This window comes from Bombus vosnesenskii, unplaced genomic scaffold (genome assembly GCF_011952255.1).
Source record: "Bombus vosnesenskii isolate JDL3184/JDL3185 unplaced genomic scaffold, Bvos_JDL3184-5_v1.1 scf7180000013316, whole genome shotgun sequence".
NCBI classification, from domain to species: Eukaryota; Metazoa; Arthropoda; class Insecta; order Hymenoptera; family Apidae; genus Bombus; species Bombus vosnesenskii.
Genome location: NW_022882962.1, coordinates 2846852 through 2867393, shown reverse-complemented (window position 1 = coordinate 2867393; position 20542 = coordinate 2846852). Strand labels below are relative to the sequence as shown.

The following is a 20542-nucleotide window of genomic DNA, read 5'->3' as shown; positions in this document are numbered from 1 at the left end:
ACGGATCATTTTTCAGATCGACGACCGTTCCTATGCTCCCAATGGAATGTCTAACCGATCCTGGCGAGGATATTCCCTCGTATCCAGGAATTTCACCGAAGAATCCCGAGTCGAACGACTTCCTTACTACTAGAATCACGTTTAACCTTAGTATTTGAAGCTTAGGGCATTATGAGAATCGCTATAGAAATCAAGCTCCTGACCGATATCTTTAGTCGTTTGCATTCCCTGAACCTAATTGTTCGTTCGTAATAACCGCGTTTACGACGATGCAAATCAACTTTTATTCCTGTAAAATATTCTTGAGGAATTTTTACCTTGCAACCGATGTTTGTTCGTTGGAATTCGAAAGAGTTCAAAGGGATAAGCAAGAATTGTACGAAAGAACGATCGATCTATCGGAAAAATCGATATTAAATGTCACTCGGTATATCACTAGGCAATCAGACGTCGATGGTTCAGCTAGATTCAGTTATTCCGCTAACATTCGAGGCACGCAGATCCGAGACTGTTTGGTGATCAATCAAGATCAGGATTACATATCTAAACGACAATCGCGATTGTAATGGAGACATTGCATAATGCCCAGTTGCGTGATTCATCTTGTTTATATCAAACATAGCTGTCGATATCAAGCGAATTTCATCTTTGATCCGATGTGAAATCCCTTTGGTTGTGGATTAATTGTGGATTTCTGTGACCATCTGTGTAAAATTCCACTAAATGCCTCTATACACTGCGATACATGTAATCATTAAAAATATGATGCCACGATATGTCCAATTTAAATTAGCCGTACTATCGGGTTGATGCATGTGAAACGTTTTTCCGAAGTTTGGATTTGACAAACTGATAACGTTAAATTTTGTCCTGTCGTTGGTTATCAATTATATTAAAGGAAAAAAAATCTGCTATAAATCATGTATGTTTAATGTTCAGAAGATTTATGATAGAAATATTTCCAACATCTTCTGTGAATTCCAGAATATTTATAAGATACATCACAAAGAACTGAAAATAAACCGAAAGCTTATGTCAAGAATGCAAAAATTTGATATTCAAAGTGCAAAGTGAAATGTGAAAGTGTAGTCATGTGCGTGTGCGAGTGAAGCAAGAAAAGTGTAGTCAGGCTAGACGCGAGATAGTTATCTGTTACGAGTATCAACTTCGACAACGTTCAACCGGTTCCACGAAGAGGCGAGTGGCGCAGGATCGGATCAAAGGAAACGACATTGAAAATTGCTTTTAATCTAAGACGCGCAACAAATCGCGAAGGATGATTGAATCGATTACGCGCTACAGAAGAATGAGACAACCGCGTAACAAGGCAAGGCAAGCATTGATATAAATCGCTTACTGTCAAACGCGTTGCACCGTGTACATGTTCACAAATCAAGCGAGGAGACCTAATTTGTTAGAAAATAAGAGCGCGGATAAACGTCATGGGAACAAGGCGAATGAAGTCTTTACACGAGAAGCTAGCATTATCATAGTCAAGGAAGCATAAAACTATAGATCTACCAAGGAAGATTGCTAATCCATAATTGAACTACGGTGGCACACGAAATTATATGAACCAGTTGCCATATAAAACTTTTATCTACGTATATATTGTATATATTATATAAAACATTTTAAAATTCCATTAGCACTGTAATGGGACACGCATTATATTGAAAGTAGATTTTATTGGAAGAATTTAAAACTAATCTGAAAGTATAGAAGTTTCAAGTTAATAAAGTTTTAGAAATATAATCATGATAGCCAGCTTTTATTACAGTGGTATTGAAATTTAAAAATTCCTCGTATAAATAATATAATATATTCGTAAAAGGTGGCCGAATACTTCCATGAGCCACTGTATTTATCGTTTCCTTTTCTCGTGGTTCAGAAACATGATTCAAAACAGTACTAAATTATAGTTAAAAATGAAATTCAGAGAAATAGCCAGGAGGATAACATTGTCGCAAATTTTGTAGAGATTATTACTGCCTTTATAGACCACACGCATGTTTCGACTATCCTGGAAAATGTCTAATACATGTATAATTTCGCTTGAGGCCCTATCGAGATTCGCATAACGACCCGTTAACTCTATCATTATGCGGAGAATGTATAGACGAAATTGTTTGTTCGTTTCCGCGTAAAAGTGGCATCGAAGATGGAATTACAAGACCGTCGTGTACGCGTACCCGACGATTTCGAAGAAATGTACATAATATTCGCTTTAAATTATGAATTTACGTTCTCCAAACGTTTGCATCAGTCATCTGCGTGTACTGCCTCGTTCATAACGTTTGCATGAACATACTACGCACCATTAAAGCGTTGCTTAGCTATTTTAACTACGTTTGTATAGTTTCCTTCCTAAAGTGACTAATGTCTTAAAGATTCTACGTGAGCTGGTCTTTATATTTGATTTTGAATAACCAACAAATTTAGTGAGTTTTCTAAATTAATAAATAGATGCTAAGTGATGCGAGAGTCTTTAGAATCAAATATGTAATTATCTTACAAGGCAAGGCACTTAACATAATTGACATAGCAAAAGTAAAGATTCAGAAGATCATTTCATTGAAATCATACTTTCCAACTTTTCAAGGACAATATGCATTTTTATATATCTACATTCGGTATCTTAACTAGTATAAAATTATACATAATATCTAATAATTCCATTTTAAAATATACATTATAATAGCACACGACAATTACATCTTAAGACGTCCTTTTTACAACGTTATGAAAAAAGAACACATATTCCTTTTACCAATCCTGTGCGCCTCGCCTCCTACTTAGCTTACAATAATATCGACCATCTAATCATAGTATCTTCACAGTATCGCGAAAAGAAACAACATGTATATTGCTTTTAACAATGATACGTAATTCGCATCGTATCTAAATTACGATAGTTACGAGGATTCGGAAAATAACTGCTGATAATATCCTTGACATTAATCATCCACGACGTGAAGTCCGTAGCACACGGGAGCCGTTTCTAGGTGCTTGAAAAATTGTCCCGGGCGCCATTAAACGCGCGGTAGCTCTGTAAACATGCAGCGAAACCGCGGGGAGCCACGTTCACCGTTTCCGACGCTGGCTTGCATTAAATTTCTGCGTGGCGCGGCGGCGGCAGCGTGGCTTCTATGAGAGTTGCAGAAAAAAATACTATATGAAGCCTCGGCATTTCCTGTACACTCCTTGGTGTATGCTAATGCAGGGGCCAATACACTGCCGGCGGCGTCTCGTACGTGTACAGCCGTGTTAACTACGTGATCGCGTGGGCGTACACACTACGTAACAGAATACAACGTCGATCAGCGTTTCTAACGAAAATAAAGCCATTCGCGTGCCGCGTACGGTCGTAAAGTCTAGCGACGTCCCCGCGGATATTAATGCCTGGCTTCTAGGAAAGAACCGCTAACGACCAAACTGTCCCCGTGTAACTGTGATTCGATATGAATCAAGCCAGACAGAAATATGATAATGGCGGACACGATATTACACGCTAATCGCACGAAATGCGTCTTTCTGTGGCGCCATAACGGTCGCGGTTTTTCGTCGAGCGAAGAGTGGGAATAGTTGTTAATTCGCGAAGCATTGTTGACATTCTTCGCGGTTATGTTACGTTAATAGGCCTTCCTGGTGATAACCAGCTTGTACCAGGTGAAGTTAACAAACTTCATCTATATGTTCTATAGTCAAACAGGAAGATAACTTTTTAATAAAGCTTCAAATAACCTATGTTTATATTGACTGGTTATGCGCATAGAACATGCGCACAAAGTTTGTCTATTAAACCTTGATATAGCCAATAAATGTAGCTGAAGGTTATGCGAAAAAGTCGAATTATATAGTAGAACGTTTATTCGTTCCTTACCTGTTTATTTCCTACGAAATTCGAACAGGAACGAACAGCGAGACCGATTCGTTTCGTAATAATTCACTTGCGCGGCACGTATGTTTGAAAACGGAGCTACCAGGTGGCGATCGTGTTGCTCGACTCGAACGTTCGTGAAACGCGAATTCTCTCGTTCGTACATTTAAAAACATCGTTGCTCGAGGTCATCGTACGGAATAACGTATCTCGATCCAACGAGTAATTCGAATCTCCATGGAAATCTAATACGAAAGGATGACTTCTCCTCGTCGAATAATAAAGATTCTCTCCCCACTACGCGACTGGTTTTGTGACTCGCGTCGAGTTTTTAGTGCATCACGCGCCGCCATGCCGGATTTGGTGCTGGTCCGCGCAATATTTTACCCAGGCGCCACTGCTCCTCGTAAGATTTCAAACGAATAGTGAACGTGGGCGCGTGGATTTGAAATCGTACTGGAGACGCTTCGAGAGATCGAGAAGTTGAGTGTAGACAACATATGGCGCAGCCGCATTACTTTCGTCGGTCGTCTCGCGCCTCCAGTGTCTATTGCTAGTTATTGTCGTACATTTACGAGGACGACCGCGATAATTACGACCATATTATCCGTCACGGATAAACTCGCTCGCAGTTGAAAGTGTAAAAAACGTAACTACCTTTCAGTGACAGAAGTGAACGTTAACAGCTGTTCGCGCGTGCACGCTTTCTACGAAATACAGTAGTGCTGCGTTAACTATCCGTGATTTATTAACAGGCCATTGTTATCCCCACTAGTTCTTACGAATTCCGTAGAGTAAATCTTTGGTATCATTAAAAATATGTAGCATACGTGATATAACGAATACCGGAATGTAGTTTATAGATTTTTGAAATAGAGACCAATTAAAATATTCTATAATTGTAGAATTTTATCTATTAAAGTAATATAGATAGATAAAATAATAGTTAGCTAATATAAATAGTTATCGTTAGTCAGGTAGCAAACTATATTACAGGTTGGTAATTCCATTTCTACGTGGCAATTGAAAACCACAAGGGAAAACATGTCGTGTCCGTTTTTGCTATTTTTTTAAAACACTTGATGGCTAAACAGTATTTTAATATATAACAGTTGAAAAAGTAGAATAACTTGATATACATAGATAATAAATCAATATTTTGTAAGAATGAAATAATTCAGTTGGCAATTCTATTAAAGATTTCATTGAATGGGAAAATGTATGGAATCTAATTACCGAAATAAGCGATAATAATCGATACTTACATACCAAACTATCGGTGGTAAACGATGTTTATGACAATCGATATTTTTCCATCTCTAGTTCCAACTTCTGACCAGTTACCGAAGCGCTACTACACACTCTTTGTTTCCGATGACACGTTAATATAATTTGACAAATGTTCGATATTGCAATAAAGAATTTACGTGGGTGAATCGTAGTGAACGTGGCGATCCGACCAGTGACCTTTCAGACATGATGTAACTTCCTCGCGGTGAAAGACTTGGTTCGTTTATAATCTGTATCGAACGCGCGCGTTCTATGATTTCTGGCGGGACAACTTTTCAAAACTTGTCGCGTAAAAATCGTTCGACTATTCACATGACAGCCGTGCACTACGTGTATCGTTGTTATAACGCAATGCACGCAATGTGCTCATTAGCCCGCGAACGTCTCTGAGTAGAAACAGTTATACGGCAGTACTGTTTTTATGCAATTCTCCGTACAATTCGTCGTGAATGTAGTGATGAGTTAACTATAAACCAAGGAAGTGAGGTTAAGTGGAAAATGCGCACTGCGGCGCCACCACGAGGTATCAAGCAGCTCCGTCAAACCACAGGGCACGATGCTTCGTTGGATTACAGAAGCCGACTGGTATGTCAGCTTCTGCATTAATTTTATTTGCGCACATAAATTTTTATTTATTATTTATTTCTTATAAGAAGAATTTTACTTAAGACAATTATGAAGTATTATAAGCATTGTCTTTAATGTAAAGGTTACTAATGCAGTTCTTACATGCATTCATAACTATTACTCAATTTTTTACGAGTAACGTTGCTCACAAAAGTACTCCAGCGTCTATATGCAGATAATATTTTATGAATTTTTTATGAAAAAATGATTTGATGAATATTTTCTTTACTTTACTTTAATGAATATTTTATGTGCCCCATACGAAATATTTTGAAATTTCATTAGCACTGTAATGAGACTTGACTATCATTATTACACTGATAGAGTTAATCAAATAAATCTGAAAATGTACATAGAAATTACAATACTTATGGCTGTTTGAATGCTGTCTACTAACTTTTTATTAAATACGCAATAAATATCTTGTAACTTCTACATAAATTTTAAGGTCGGTTTTAAATCTTGACAATATAATGCCCCTTACAGTATTAATGAAATTACAAAATGTTTTGTATAACGCACACGATATATATATATATATATAAGTGATAATGATATATTATTTTTTCCTATGATAAGTGTTCAAAATATACTTTCATGAGCCACTGTAAGTAACACTCAATCAGTATCGGAAATAACCGAACGTAGTGGAAAACACATAAAGGTTAGGTTATCGCCATTAACAATAGAATTTATTTATTGCTAAAAATCGGTCATAAAGTTTTACAATTCTTATAACGTTCAATAAATGTCTGTTTAAAATTGTAAAAAGGGTAAAAGGAGTAGATAGCTTGGAATAAAATGAGATAATAAAAGTATTACGGAACGTATGTGGAAGTACAAAGAAACACTAGCGCGCCAAATTTCAATCTCTCCATCAAGCAAGTATATATTTTGATAATCTTCGTACATTTTCTTCCTTTAGAATTATATTATCGCGAGAAATTCGTCAGATGTTAGAATCTTGCAGATTACACGTTGATTTCCATTTGACCAGACACAGGAAAACGCTTCCTTCTCGTGGTTCGTAGATTGAAACCGGTTTCATTCCGTATATGCTTAAATCCAGTTTCCTTTCACCTTTATTCAAGAACTATCGGTGTCGTTCGCCGGTATCGTGGCTTATCAGAGCATTTTACGTTTGTTGACCGAGGATAACGCTTATGCGCGTTCCTCGTTCAGTTTCAATCCCGTAATCGAACTTTCGTGTGGTCTTTATCGAGATCGCGATTCCATTAATGAAATACACGTGTATCGAGCGTATCGATTCTCGAATTGAAGTCGTCAATTGGGAACGTTTGTCTACGCCCAGTCGCCATTTTTATCTGGTCGTCCCTTCTTAATCTCATCGATTTGTTCGTATACGTTACTACGATGCTTAGAGATCGGTCTGAAGATATCGTCGAGGTACAAGCGTATCGAATTTCGTTCACGCTTTGCCTTTCAATCTTACCAGTTTGTCGTCAGAGTCACGAATCAATGTTCAAACCAATGTTCAGACATAACGACGTTTCTTTCACTCACTGTCTTCATATTCCACAAGCAGTTTGTAGTGTTTTTTGTTTACAAGGAGGTTTTTCTCGTTTCACGAGGATCTCGAAGGCTACTTTTTTTACTTCTTACGAGATAATTACCCCATTAGCACCTCGGTATATGGGAGATTCGATCGACAGCAAGTTCCTTTCTTGAAACCTATTCAAACTGTTTATAATAAGACTAACAGTAGTATTTTAGTAATATTGTTGTATAGATAAATCAGATAAGTTTTTATACAGACGGCCTTTTTTAGGGCCATGTAAGGAATATAAAAGCTCTTACGAAGCGGCCTTGACGCTTTCACCTATTACCCTTTCTCTTTGATGTTCTAATGCGCTTTTGACCTTTTTTAACCCTTGTACCACATTCCAACTTTCCATCACAACGTAAGTATATTGGAATTCGAAGGAGAGAAATAAATAGGTGGTGACTTCAAGGACATTTCAAGGTCACTCGTGTTTTTATGAATAACATCCGAGTTAGATTCCAAGTGAATGTGTGCGCTTGTGTATGGAATGTTATTTGTAGAAACATAACTGACCTTGAGATGTTGTTGACGCCTTCACAGATACACTCTTCCTTGATACTCTAATACCTTTTATAGTCTCCTTTAGTCACTGGAGATCTCGTTATTACAAATCCCACCTTTAAAATGTCTTATTTTAAATATCGAATACTGCAACTTTAACATCGTTTAATTTTATTAATTAAATAGCTGAAACTTGCATTGGCGCTTGTAATATAAAGTAATGGAATATAAATGAAGGTAGGAAAGACAGAGATTTCTCTTATTTGGTACTTAGAAAATATCGTACTTAAAAGTTTTATCGTTAGTCTAAGTTAATTTAATTTATTGCGATATTGCCGAGTTCGCGATCCAACGAACAGAAAATAGTTTTACAAACTGATACGAAGAACGCGTAACATGTATAATCACATTAAATAGCAAATAGATATGAGTTTCCAGTAATTATATCTCGATGAAATAGCAATCTGTTGACTCTAAATTATTGATATTATGCAAATCGAATTAGCCGTCGGCTATCTCACAAAAACGATCGACTTAGCACATTTTCCATCGGTGCATGGATGCGGTCCGCCCACACCTCGGAATCACAGCCTTGACCCACCAATTCGAGATCAACTCGAAGTCCACGCTATCATTTCATTTTATTTATAAAACTTGGCAAAATTCGGTAATCGATATTTACAATATAGAACAACATTCAAGAAACGTTCACTCTATTATATATGCAATGCAGACATGTATATGCAAGTCTGATTACTAAAATTCAAACGACTTAAATTAAAATCTCTCGACTAATCTAAATGAGACTTAAGGACATTCAAGAATCATAACAACTGAGACTAAAAGGAAAATCTGGTTCGACAATAACATCCGTCGTAATCTGCATATCGTTGAGTATCACCGTTAACGACGACGCTCGTTGAATCAGAGTACGCGTGCACCTTGTACGCGGCACGGTCGATCGTGTCGAATAGAGTGATCGACGCAACGTCGATCAACCGTTGGACCATGCGAGTGGTTCGAAAATCGTAGAAAAGGATACACCGGTCTGCGTATCACGTTGAACGATCGAGTTCGTGCACCAGTCGCAGCCCACACGTGCACCAGTTGCAGCCTTGGCCGACTGACGAGGCCGCGGCTCTGTTTTTATTTCCCTCTGTCCGCTGTTCGCGTCTCTTCTTTTTCACTTTTTAGAGCTCGTTCACAAGGCAACACATATGTATATGTATTGCGATACACGTTTCGCGATAAGCATTCACGCGGAAACTGATTTTCGTCATCGATAATGATTATCGATAGTCAAGAACATTTTCTTCATTTATTATGGTTATTGATAACGGGGAAAATCCGTCATCGGTAACAGTTATTGGTAACAAAAAAAAAAAAAAATTCGCTCATCAATAATGATAATGAAAAACAATTTCCAGCTTGATACTGTTTATTAGTAACTAAACACTGATCTTATAGCCGATAATGGTTATTCCATACCAAAGATCATTTCAACTAAAATACTACGTTTCATGTTATAACATTTTTGACGATTGTTGCGATTCCTGGTAGAAGATCCTTTTTCTTTTCTCTTACACTGTGAATCGGATGAACCCAACATGTACCTGCTTCGGATTCATTTTTCTCTTTTCATGTTATATCGTTCGTTAAAAAAAAACACGTATTTCACGGGCAAGATTTTACTCACAGGAAAATACTCACTAGCTATGAAATCAGTCGGATACTGTATCGCATGAGTATTTTAATGCGGGATGTGTATCGCATACGTATATCGCGATACACGTATCCTCATGTACGGGAGCTTTTAAACTATAAAAGATCCGCCATAGCGGGCACACGCTCGTGCACACGCGACACCACATTGAATTATTTATAAGGATCGAGCCTGGCCACTCTCGATGGATGCCACCTCGACAGGGTTACCGCATAATATCCGCGCATTAAACGCTAATAATAGAATTCTCCTATTTGCCCCGTGACGTCCCTGGAGATACCGCCTTCCGATTGGCTGCTACGCTAATCCAGCTGCCGCATAATTGCTCGATGCACTCACATTCCACCAGGTTTTCATTAATTGCGAAAGGGGCGTGCTTGCCGATTTCACGTCGATGGAATCTTCAACGCGATACCATCGTCCAGTAATAATTCATCTTGGTGATTTTCGACCGTCACAGTTGTAAATCAGTCGTGTGTCTTGTGTGGGAGGCATTTATTATACGACAGTGTCAGGAGATGCGACTGCTCGGACATAATGGAGTGGCACGTTTTCCTGAACGTAGCTCCTTAACCTGTTTTCCATCGAAGGACGAAATCGTCTTTGGAAAACAACGATGTTTTTTATTTTCAGATTTTTGTTAGAAGGAGTTCGAGTTCTAACATATTCATAAGACAAATATGTTAAAACATATGCATAATGTTATTCCTAAGACGTAGATTATTATTCCACTTGCCATTTTATTGTGAACTCGATATTAGGTATACAGGGCTTTGATACATAGAGTTACGTTCGATTAAATATCGTTAGATCTGAATTGAAAAGATTAGATCATGTTTTGATTAGATTTACTTTAAGTACGATTAGGTACAACATGTATCTAAATACATAGATTTCTATATCGGTTGCTTGGGGATAAATATTTTGTTATACTGTACGGAATATCTGAGTGTAGAAATCGTTATTGTTTTCTCAAATTCTAGAAGGTGTAAATTGCGCAATTCACACAGCTGTTACGATCGTATCGACCTTTTCACCACAATTGATCATCATTCGGCGTCGTAGTAACGAACTTAATCTCGTTACCTGGCTGCAACGCGATAACGCCTCGATGTTCGCCTTGGATTTCCACGTCGTGGTTTACGATTTCACCAATCTTGGGTGCCACAGAATTCACGCCAAGCTACGAAACGATTTATACACGTTATAAATTTCATCGTCGATGATCTTTCCGTATCTTCTATTATCTGTAATCGATACTCAAAATTGACTAAGGGAAGTGGATTATAAAAATGGCTATGTGGTTAAATTGGAATTATAATTTAATGCAAGAGTGCATTGTTATTTCTCGTTCACGAGATCTTGTCTCTCAGTGTGCAATGAATTGTCGGTGGCGTACTTTGTACCGATCGTATCGAAATTTATTGCGAACAGAATCGACGTGGCGTTAATCGTAAGCCGCTTAGACGGTTCATTGATGGCGTTCCGATCGAAAGAAAGCCGATTATCGTTGCCACCTACGACCTTCTCTATGGATTACACGCGATCTATTAGATATCACTGTACCTTGATGTTCCTATTTCACGTTATCAGTGACCGGAGTTCAGTATTTAAAGATCGAAGGAGGACAAATTGCGCGTTTCACAAATCAAACTGATTCCACTTTTTATTTCTCTCTTAATCTCATCGCATAAGTATACGATTAATATTCAATTCTCAAGAAACAAGTTACTTACTTCTATAAGTTTATTCATCGTAAGAAGATGATACGAATATTTATACGTATTTTATAAATTCTAAAGTAAATGTAAAAATCAGTGTCCGTAACATCATCGCTTCCCTGTACTTCTCAATTTATGGGTTAAATTGATCAATATAGCTTCTGAATGGTTCAATTACTCAAACCTCGACTCTGTGAATTTGTTGTTTATCCGAGGACAAATAGCTAAAAAATGACGAACCTTCGATCTTCTGCAATTTCGAAATAATAGATAGGACATTTTAATTAAGCAGACCAAAATCGTTCGAGTAAATGATATTTTCTAATTGTACGTATCATAAAACACTCAAGGACAAGGATCGAAGAAGAACAAACGTCACAGATTTGCAGTGACACCCACTCACACACAGTAACTAAAATCACCATCAATCAAAATAGCTAACATCGTGTCTATTACTTGACAACAATGGAACCAGAACGAAGGAAACGATTAGTCAGCAGCGTGGCCGATCTCGACCAAGCCTGGCACAGGGTTAATTAAAAGTAATCGAGTAACTAGGGGTATCTCTATTCACCTAAACGATTCATCGTTATCGCCGCATAAGCGCAGCTCGTTCAAAGGGGACGATGGCAATTAGAGCATCGCTGCCGCGTCGAAAGGTCACCGATAAAGCTTTCGCAGGGTTGTTTACGATGCTCTTATCATCGCGATAGATATCATCGCAAAGTATGTGCGCGTCGTAGCGGCCCGCCTTTGATGAGTTTTTCCTCCAACGATCTGTTGCACAACGTCTGGCCGGCACGAGACTCATCATCCTTCTCGTTTGTCTTCTTTCTGTTCTCTGAAGGCTTGCTTTTGCGTCGCTTCGAGGCGCGGGTTAAGTGAAATCTAATTGCTAACTGAAGCGCTCGCTAATTGTTACCAAGATAGATCTTCTGGTTAGATTTTACATATTGGGAAGAGAGGTAAGAGTAGGATCTTGCGTCACGAGAATAATTCATTGAGCTATTCCTAGATTATGGAAGATGCGTGGGATCGGTGATTAACTCGAAGATGTGTTTTGTTGGACGTGTTATTGATACTTTGGTTGTTGCCAGTCATGTTGATTAATTAAAATAGATGTGCTTGTCCCAATCTTGAAGAACGATGATCATAAGGTTATTTAATTTTACGATTTCTGCCAGTATGGTTCATACTGTTCAAGATTCTAGAATGACAATCTTTTTGAAAATTAGTCAATAGTAGCGAAGACGAAATTGATATATATTTGTATAACTATATTTGCAAAATTGTTTTTCCTTGCTATCATCGCTCCGATAAGTACAAACAATTGATCGATTGGTCAACTTTATCCGTATCATAATAGAATTAGATTCGATTGGCATTGTCTTTAATAGCACAGCAATTTATCCCCTATACCTTCAATTAATCTATCGATAAAGAGATCAAATGGTTCACGTATTATCGTCGCGATGAAAAAGAATTGTTACATTAAGGAACGTTAGAGTAGATCATTGATATGAAACTCGAAAGTGTAGGGTGATACTAATTGATTAACTTAGTGAGAAAATTAAGCTATCACAACACCAATTTATCGAATATTTCCCAATTCTAATTCTAATCCAGTTGAAAAATCTAATTAATATCTTTCCTCAATTCGCCTGTAAAAATCGAATCAATCGCGAAATACTCGACAGAGCCACGCACCGTTGATCGTACAACTAACCGTACAAATCGATGCCAAAATCGGCGAAGCATAACCAATTTTAATTGCCTCGCAATAATTGCAATATATGTATGTAGGTCGATTTCTAAACACTTGCTTGCATTTTCCATTTTTATTCAGTTATTTTTTTTTTCAGATAACGAATACCTAAAACGTTCCTATACGTTCGTACATTTATTGCATTCGTTCGTACATTACAGGTAACCCGACTATAACGTGTATACACGTTGTAAAAACGATCTGAAAACTGAAAGAATCATCGCGTAACAGCAAACTTTAGATTTCGAAAGATTAAAGTAAGCTCAAGCCTGAAACAGATTAAACGTTTTTTTATTTTCTATTTATCGTTAAATTCCTCTTCGTATCGAATCACGCTGATGAAAATACGTGTCATCGTTAAGCTGTTGACAAGCCTCGTCTCAGGCAACTGGGTAATAAAAGATATTGTACATCGGTGCATTTCATTCTTTTTAACCTTTCGATGCTCTTACTCGAGAACGCATCTGTTCCATTCTGAATTCCATTTCGCAATAAACCGTTTTCATGCGTGTTTCCCTTCGTCTTGGCCGCTCTATTGGAGAACCTTCGAACGTATTAGCAATGCAAATCGTGATACGTCTGTCAGGAAATTAATTGCAGAGAAATTGGACGTCTGTTAGCGATGTAGGATTGACGATAATGCGAGTATTTCAAGAAACGTTTGTGAAATATAAAGGGTGACTGCGCGTGGTGATTGCGAAAGAAGAGAAATAGAAGCGTAGTTTCTATAGTTTTTCGATGGCGAACCAATCGTGTTTTCACTTATCGAATACTTGATCTGTGAGTCAGACAAATTGGAGATTATTCCATGGAATCTTCGATCCTTGAAATGTCTCAGAAACTTTGTACGTGAGTTAACTTGGGAATGAAGCGGATAAATCGATCTAAGGAACGTAGATAGTAGAAAATTACGACAAAATAGAAATTAGAATGACCACGTATCTTAACGAGCCGTCGATTCGCGGAAAATCACAGACGCCGACGCAAAAGATTCGAAATAAGAAATGCAGTGCGTTGTGAGAGAAATCGAATCGCCTGATCTGTTTGATTGCCCCTTTGGCGCCAATGCAACGTAAGTAGAAACATACCTTGTATAGAATGGAACTTCGGATATTATCTTGTTTATTTTCCACTTGTACCTTTATAAAACTTCAAATAATGTTGATGACGCGAGCGATTAAATCAAAATCGCGATCTGTTGCAAAACAATCGAATCAACTGTATGCGTTAATGGTATAGTTGGAATATAAGGAAAAACGTACCTTCTACGCAATATTTTCTACGCGTCACCAGCAAATTTTATTTTTCCACTTAACGAAACCACGAAAGATTGGAAATAAAAATTCTGAAAAAGAGAAACACAAAATACTTGACAGGCAGAAATTCAAAGCTAAATGAAAATTTTTTTACAATATTGTCATAAATTTCGAATGTGAGATTAGGTTGTGAAAATAAGGTTTAAAAAGTATGTTCTTCAAATATGTTTCCAAGTATTACAGTAATATAAATAATTTCCTAATAAACATTACAAACGTACCTAGTTTTGCATAAGTACCTTTATATTTATGAACAGAAATATACGTGCTATTCTATTAGATCGTTATGTCAATTTATCTCTCTTTAGAAAACAACTTTTTACAAAACAAGTTGCAAATTGCACGTAGCAAAAAAAAAAAAGAAAAATAAAAAACGATTACATCAGCTCTGTCATCAAGATGGAATAAAAAGCGCAGCTTCCTCGAAGTGTTCTCCTCGAAGTCGTTATGTCTTCATTTCTCGATCATCGTCACTCGTTAATGGCACGAGCGAGATCGCACGCGCGTTCAAGAACTTAGTCCAAAAGAAGATCGCACTCGTGGCCTCTGTTACATCATTGCAGTCTGTTCGATAAGTCGATACAGTTTGATTTATCGAGAACCACGCGTGTGTGGTGTTTTAACGAGCCCCGAGAACGTGTTCGCGGATCTTCTACGGGTCGGTTTCACAATCAGGAAATACCTGACATTCCATGGATCGATCGTATCGTGTCGGATGCAGTAGCGTAGAAACTCGAGAGCTGCAAACGTGAAGGAACTCGTTGCTTGGTATGCGACGTATTTTGTTGCACTGCGTGATGTGAAATTAATAGATTCGTTTACATGTTTCAGATGTGCAGGTAGACGCGACAATCTATGAACACACGTTAAATTTGAGATATTATAATAGTGGCGTTAGCTGTGGCAATATTTTTGTTATAAACCTTTGCGTAATAGCGAGACATATTCGAAGGAAAATAATATAATTTAGTAAGTGGTAGAAAGGTATTAGGGTAAATTCTCACATCTTTATTTAGTTGTTGTTTCATTTATGCGTTTCATTTATATTCGAATGCTTGGAGTTTGCTCCTAATCTGTGCTAGGGATAAAAGGATACGAGAAAATATTGCAGAGAGATGCAGATATCTTCTGTACTATTTTATAGGATTAAAATAATTATTTAGTGAAATTAAAATATTCTTTGAAAAAATTTGTTACGTTTCCTTCGAGGGATAAACGAAGGAGAAGATGAAGATAGAGGAAATTTATTCGAGCTTTGCGGGCCGACGTATCGACTCGGTTTGCCGCTATGCGATAAACAACGTTGGCTATCTGTTCTCCATTCTAGAATATTGTTGCACTATCAGCAACCGGTTGTTTGGTAACAAGACACGGTGCACGTTGCACGATATTAAGCCATTTCTGCTGGCTTATCTGCACGCTGGCACGTATGTCGAGTCAGCTCGAGCTCGAGGGACGAGAAATCGAGCGGTATTAGCGATTTCTCGTCGTCTGCATTTGCGAATTTCGTAGCCCACAATCATGCAAAATATTTCACTTGTCAGGCAATTTCCCTTTTTGGGTGATCCTTGAGCTACATTTCTTCCGCGAATTGCACAAGGTTAGAATAAGCGAAATTCAAGAAGAATTGCAAGATTAGATTCATAGAAATTTAAGTATTATATCTCTTATTTTTAGGAACGAGGATTAAATTTAATAGTTCGGTGAAATTTTTCGAAACTACAGCTTGTGCACATCTATGAATTTATTTATATACGATAGCTTTCTTTCTCTTTTCATTTAATATCACTGCAAATTGAATCCTCAAACTAAACAACAATTTTCACATTGTCAGTAAAACATCCATTCGCAATTCGACAGTCCAACCAAAAGAAACGATTGTATTCAAAGTTCGTACTTACAATCTCTTTTCAATCCACAGTCTTTTCCCGAACTTCATGCACGTTGCATCACAACGATTCGACGTAAACCAACAAAAATGGTCAATCGTCCTTGAAACCAATCGTAATATAAAATTCATCCTATTTCCTCCGATACATTTATTATTACGGGAAACGCTTCTTCATACGTCGTACGAGTATTCGATCCTTTTATTGGCCAATGAAAACGCCAGTTACGAGCACGATCCGTCGATATCATTCATCCATAAAAATTAATCGAGCATCATCACGAGTTCGCAATTTTTCAGCTGACTCGTAAAACGCGTATCAACGGGGAAAACTGGATGGAAGCTGTTGGCGACAGGTTCCGAGGGCAGTTTGCAGAGAGAAAGGCGGACCGGTATTAACCGAAGGTTCGCTACGAAGCCGATCGTTGAATGAAATTTAAGTGGGTCGCGCATGAATGAAATCGTGCAGCGTTCTCCCTTACACTCTCTTCGACTACGTCTTATATTTTTATGTTTTATACTCTATCGATCTCTGTCGGTCTCTTGCCAATTGCCCTGTTTACGCTACGAGTGGGCGACCGGATGAAGTTTAAACGATCGCTCGGATTTCCTATGCGACGTGACAGATTTCTCGTTCCACGTCTTTGATTTTCATTCTTTTAAGATAAATATCATGGATGACTTTTTTGGAATATATTCGTCTGAATGTTTATATTTTTTGTGGTTTTATATCTTTTATCGTTTATGTTCAATTTTAGCGTTTTTATATGCGCGATAATGAAAAGCGAAGGTACAGATTTTACAGTCGAGTAATTCCTACGAATCTTTTTAAATCGTGCAGGAACTTGCATTGAAAAATCAATTTTTCATCCATCCAAATGATGTTTATCTAAATGTCCTCTTTCCAAGTTACGTATATGTATGTCGTTTCTGCGACGGTGTATCTGACAAAGATTTAGGAATAGAAAGGTATAATACGTTCGTTATAGTTTACCGTTATCGCCCATTTCATTAAAATCGCGACAATACGAGACAGTTATGCGACCGTTTCAGAAAGTAGGCTGCAATCTGCGGCCACGGTAACCGCGTATAAATGCAGATTAGGGGCGAGACTGATCTGTCCCGATCGCCCGTTGTGTCCCGATACAATCTGCATTATAATTAAATGCCAGCCGTGCGTCGTACGTCTATCATTTTTCGAGCATTCTAACCGGTTCCGTTGGTTTTTCCTTTTCTTTACCTTAGACCTTATTTCCTTTCTACGGGTGTCGCGTTAATGTCGATGCATATGGAAATATCGAACGTTAGAACTCAGTCGAGCGAACTACAGTAGTTTGCGAACGTATTCCAACAGCTACGGCAATATTTTACGAATATAAATCATTTTCGTGCCTTTAAATTTTGCAAAAATCCATAAAAGTCCGTGATCTGATCGTCACAGTGTCTATCAATGGAATTTTAAAAAGTTTCATGCAACACGTTTTATTCCTGAAAACTTCCTACGATAAGTGTTCGATAATCCGATTAAAACACAGTAACTTATTTCATACATAATCTGGTGTTTCTTCCATAGAAAATTGTTCCAAACTGCTTCGTCTGATTCCAATAAAGGACTCTATATAACCTTCGTTTTACGATTTTAATCGCGTCGAGAGAAACACCAGGTCGGAAGATTTAATCCAAGAGACGAGACGATGTAGCTGTTCGATATTCCTGATCGTATTCCTGTTCGATATTCCTAATTAACATTGGATCAGAGGGAAGCAGACGAGTTTCAGGCGGCACAAACTTCTTTCTACAACTTGACTGGCGAGCTGGTTTATTAAGGGGAGAAAAGAGACGAGGAACACGAGAGAAGACGCGTATACGCGTGAAACATTCGCTCGTCGATATGGTACGATGTCACGCACACGCGAGGCACCTGCACGCGCGTGTGAACCGGATATAAGGTTCATTTGAATAATTATTATCGGTTGAAGACCGCGGCCAGCGTGGGCGTATCCAAGATTTACTTGTCGTTCGTGAAAAAGCAACGGGTTGGTCGAGGTAGTCGTTTTTCGATAGAGAAACGAAACTGATACAGAAAATGGTACGCGGAGGTAATAGTTGGATGAGTCGTTTTGCTTTTAGGGCATTTTTATTCGATTTTGTATAGTTCGATTTGTACAGGGAAAGATATACAGGGAGAATGGAAAAAGAAGAATGAAAAGAGAATGAAGGCAAGAAGGAGGAAGATGGCACTCGATTCTTGATTAATTAATAACGTCAGCTAATATATCCAAGAATTATGGAAATATTAATTAATCCAATAAACCTAATATATATAAATAGACAAGGTTTAAGTGTCAATAAATAGCAAATATTCTATTTTGAATATTTTATATATTTTTGCGTATCGTATGCACTCGATAGGTTTTTACATCCTTAAATTTCCCAAAAATGCAGAAATGTAATGCAGTGTGTCGCCAAAGTTGATTTTCTTCGTGATTTTTCCTCGACGCTTATTACACTGTCTGGCCCTCCGGTCGAACCTTTCACGCATCAGCCCAGCGTATTCTACTTCTAAGTAGAATATACTTCTTCGCACCGGCTTCAGCCAGACACAGCTTCCTCTTTCCGCGGAGATCTCCTGACCAGTGTCCGTCTGGCGAGGTTTCTTATTGTCTGGTGTTCGTTAGACGCTAGAATACGTGAGCACGGCTGCGTAACTGAGAATTGTATGTTGTTGCCGGCCACCTACACCAAACAAAGGGGTATGAGTCACGGATTTTATTTCGAGGTTGCAAGTAGTCTTGAAATAGACGGCGTCCCACGACGAGAAAAGGCGGCCCGTCTATTTAAAGGGCAGCTCAACGACCGGCTTCTCTTTCCACTCGCCATTGCGACACCGGTGAGAACTTTTCGCACGTGGGTCGCAAGCACCGAAGCTTCCGGTTTGATCCTGCGTACTCGAGGAACGTGAGTTTTACGTCAAATCGCTAGCTTCATTTAGAAACGATCAGTGTTGGACTCGATACAAAAGAAATAGGATATATCGCATCTTTATGCGATTAGACTTGCTGCCAGTTTATCATAAAATAGATTACACAGTTGCAATAAATATACCAATCAAACGTCGCGAATTTTGAGTCGTTTGGATCGTGGATGTTACGATGTACAATATCGACGATCCAACGATAGTGTGTGTCAAGAGTAGAGCGATGGTTTTGCGTTAAAAATATTTTTATACGGAAGGAGTTTTCATAGGCCCTAGCATTCACGTATTACGAATAATTTCAACGAAAAGTTCAATTTCAAGAAGGTTTGTTGAAAGAAGCTTAATAATTATAGGGTATAAAATACCTATTGCAAATGAAAATATATTCAAATTGCAAAAATATTAATTAAACGTGAACTAGATATTATCTTGTCAAGTAAAATCATAAAAGGGTAAGTACTGATAATTAACAGGCGATGTAGTTCATGAAAAAAGTTGGTCGACACGTGGCCTCGATTTTTTCGTCTTTTAAGAAACACTTTTGTAGCCATGCCAGAAACATCCCTTGATTATTTGAATTTAGCCCGAGCGATATTTCTTCCATGAGACGGTCGGTAAACACGCTGAGTTCTCTTAACTGGCGGCAAAAAGATGCCGGAAGTACAGGCATGCATCCTACGCGGCTCGAGGAAAATCTTTCAGCCTGCGTGATCGCGGGGAGTTCAAAGGGGCCGTCGTCGAGATAAAATCGATCCGCGAGACGCGTACCCTTTCTGTTTCTCCGCGAAATATCAAGAGACTCTCCGCGCTCGAAATGGAAGCTCTGAAGTTTGCTAATTATTCGCCTGCCTGCGCAAAAAGTCGTCTAGGAAGCACTTAGGATGCTTTAAGATATCGCATCGTTAATAGATTTCTTTTGAAATCTTCTTTTAAGAAATGTGAAATGTAAAATATGTTAAATATTGTAATCGTACCTTGCGGTCTGAGTGCTTCTCTTAATTTTTTTTCTCATAAATTCGTACCGTGCGTATTAAAGTTCATTTTTCCAAAGTATTTGCAATCGAATAAAGAGACCAATAATTTAAAATCGAAAGAAATCCAAGAATTTCGCGAATGTCCTGGTGAACCTTGAAACAATTCGCTGAATCCTCGAGGTCTTTGGAAAAGATAAGCAGAAGGTTTCTTACATCCATTCGTACATTCGTAAAACCAATCGAACGACAAACGATCCATTTGTGAGCCTTCCCACGGATCGCGACTACCAAACAGGGATATCCATTTTGAGGTTTC

General features: G+C 38.1%; 1 protein-coding gene across 1 annotated transcript in view; it reads left to right on the top strand.

The window, feature by feature from the left end:
- Positions 1 to 20542, top strand: part of LOC117235418 (sterile alpha and TIR motif-containing protein 1) — a 138715-nt gene that overhangs the window by 9168 nt on the left and 109005 nt on the right. The gene's annotated exons all lie outside the window — the stretch shown is intronic.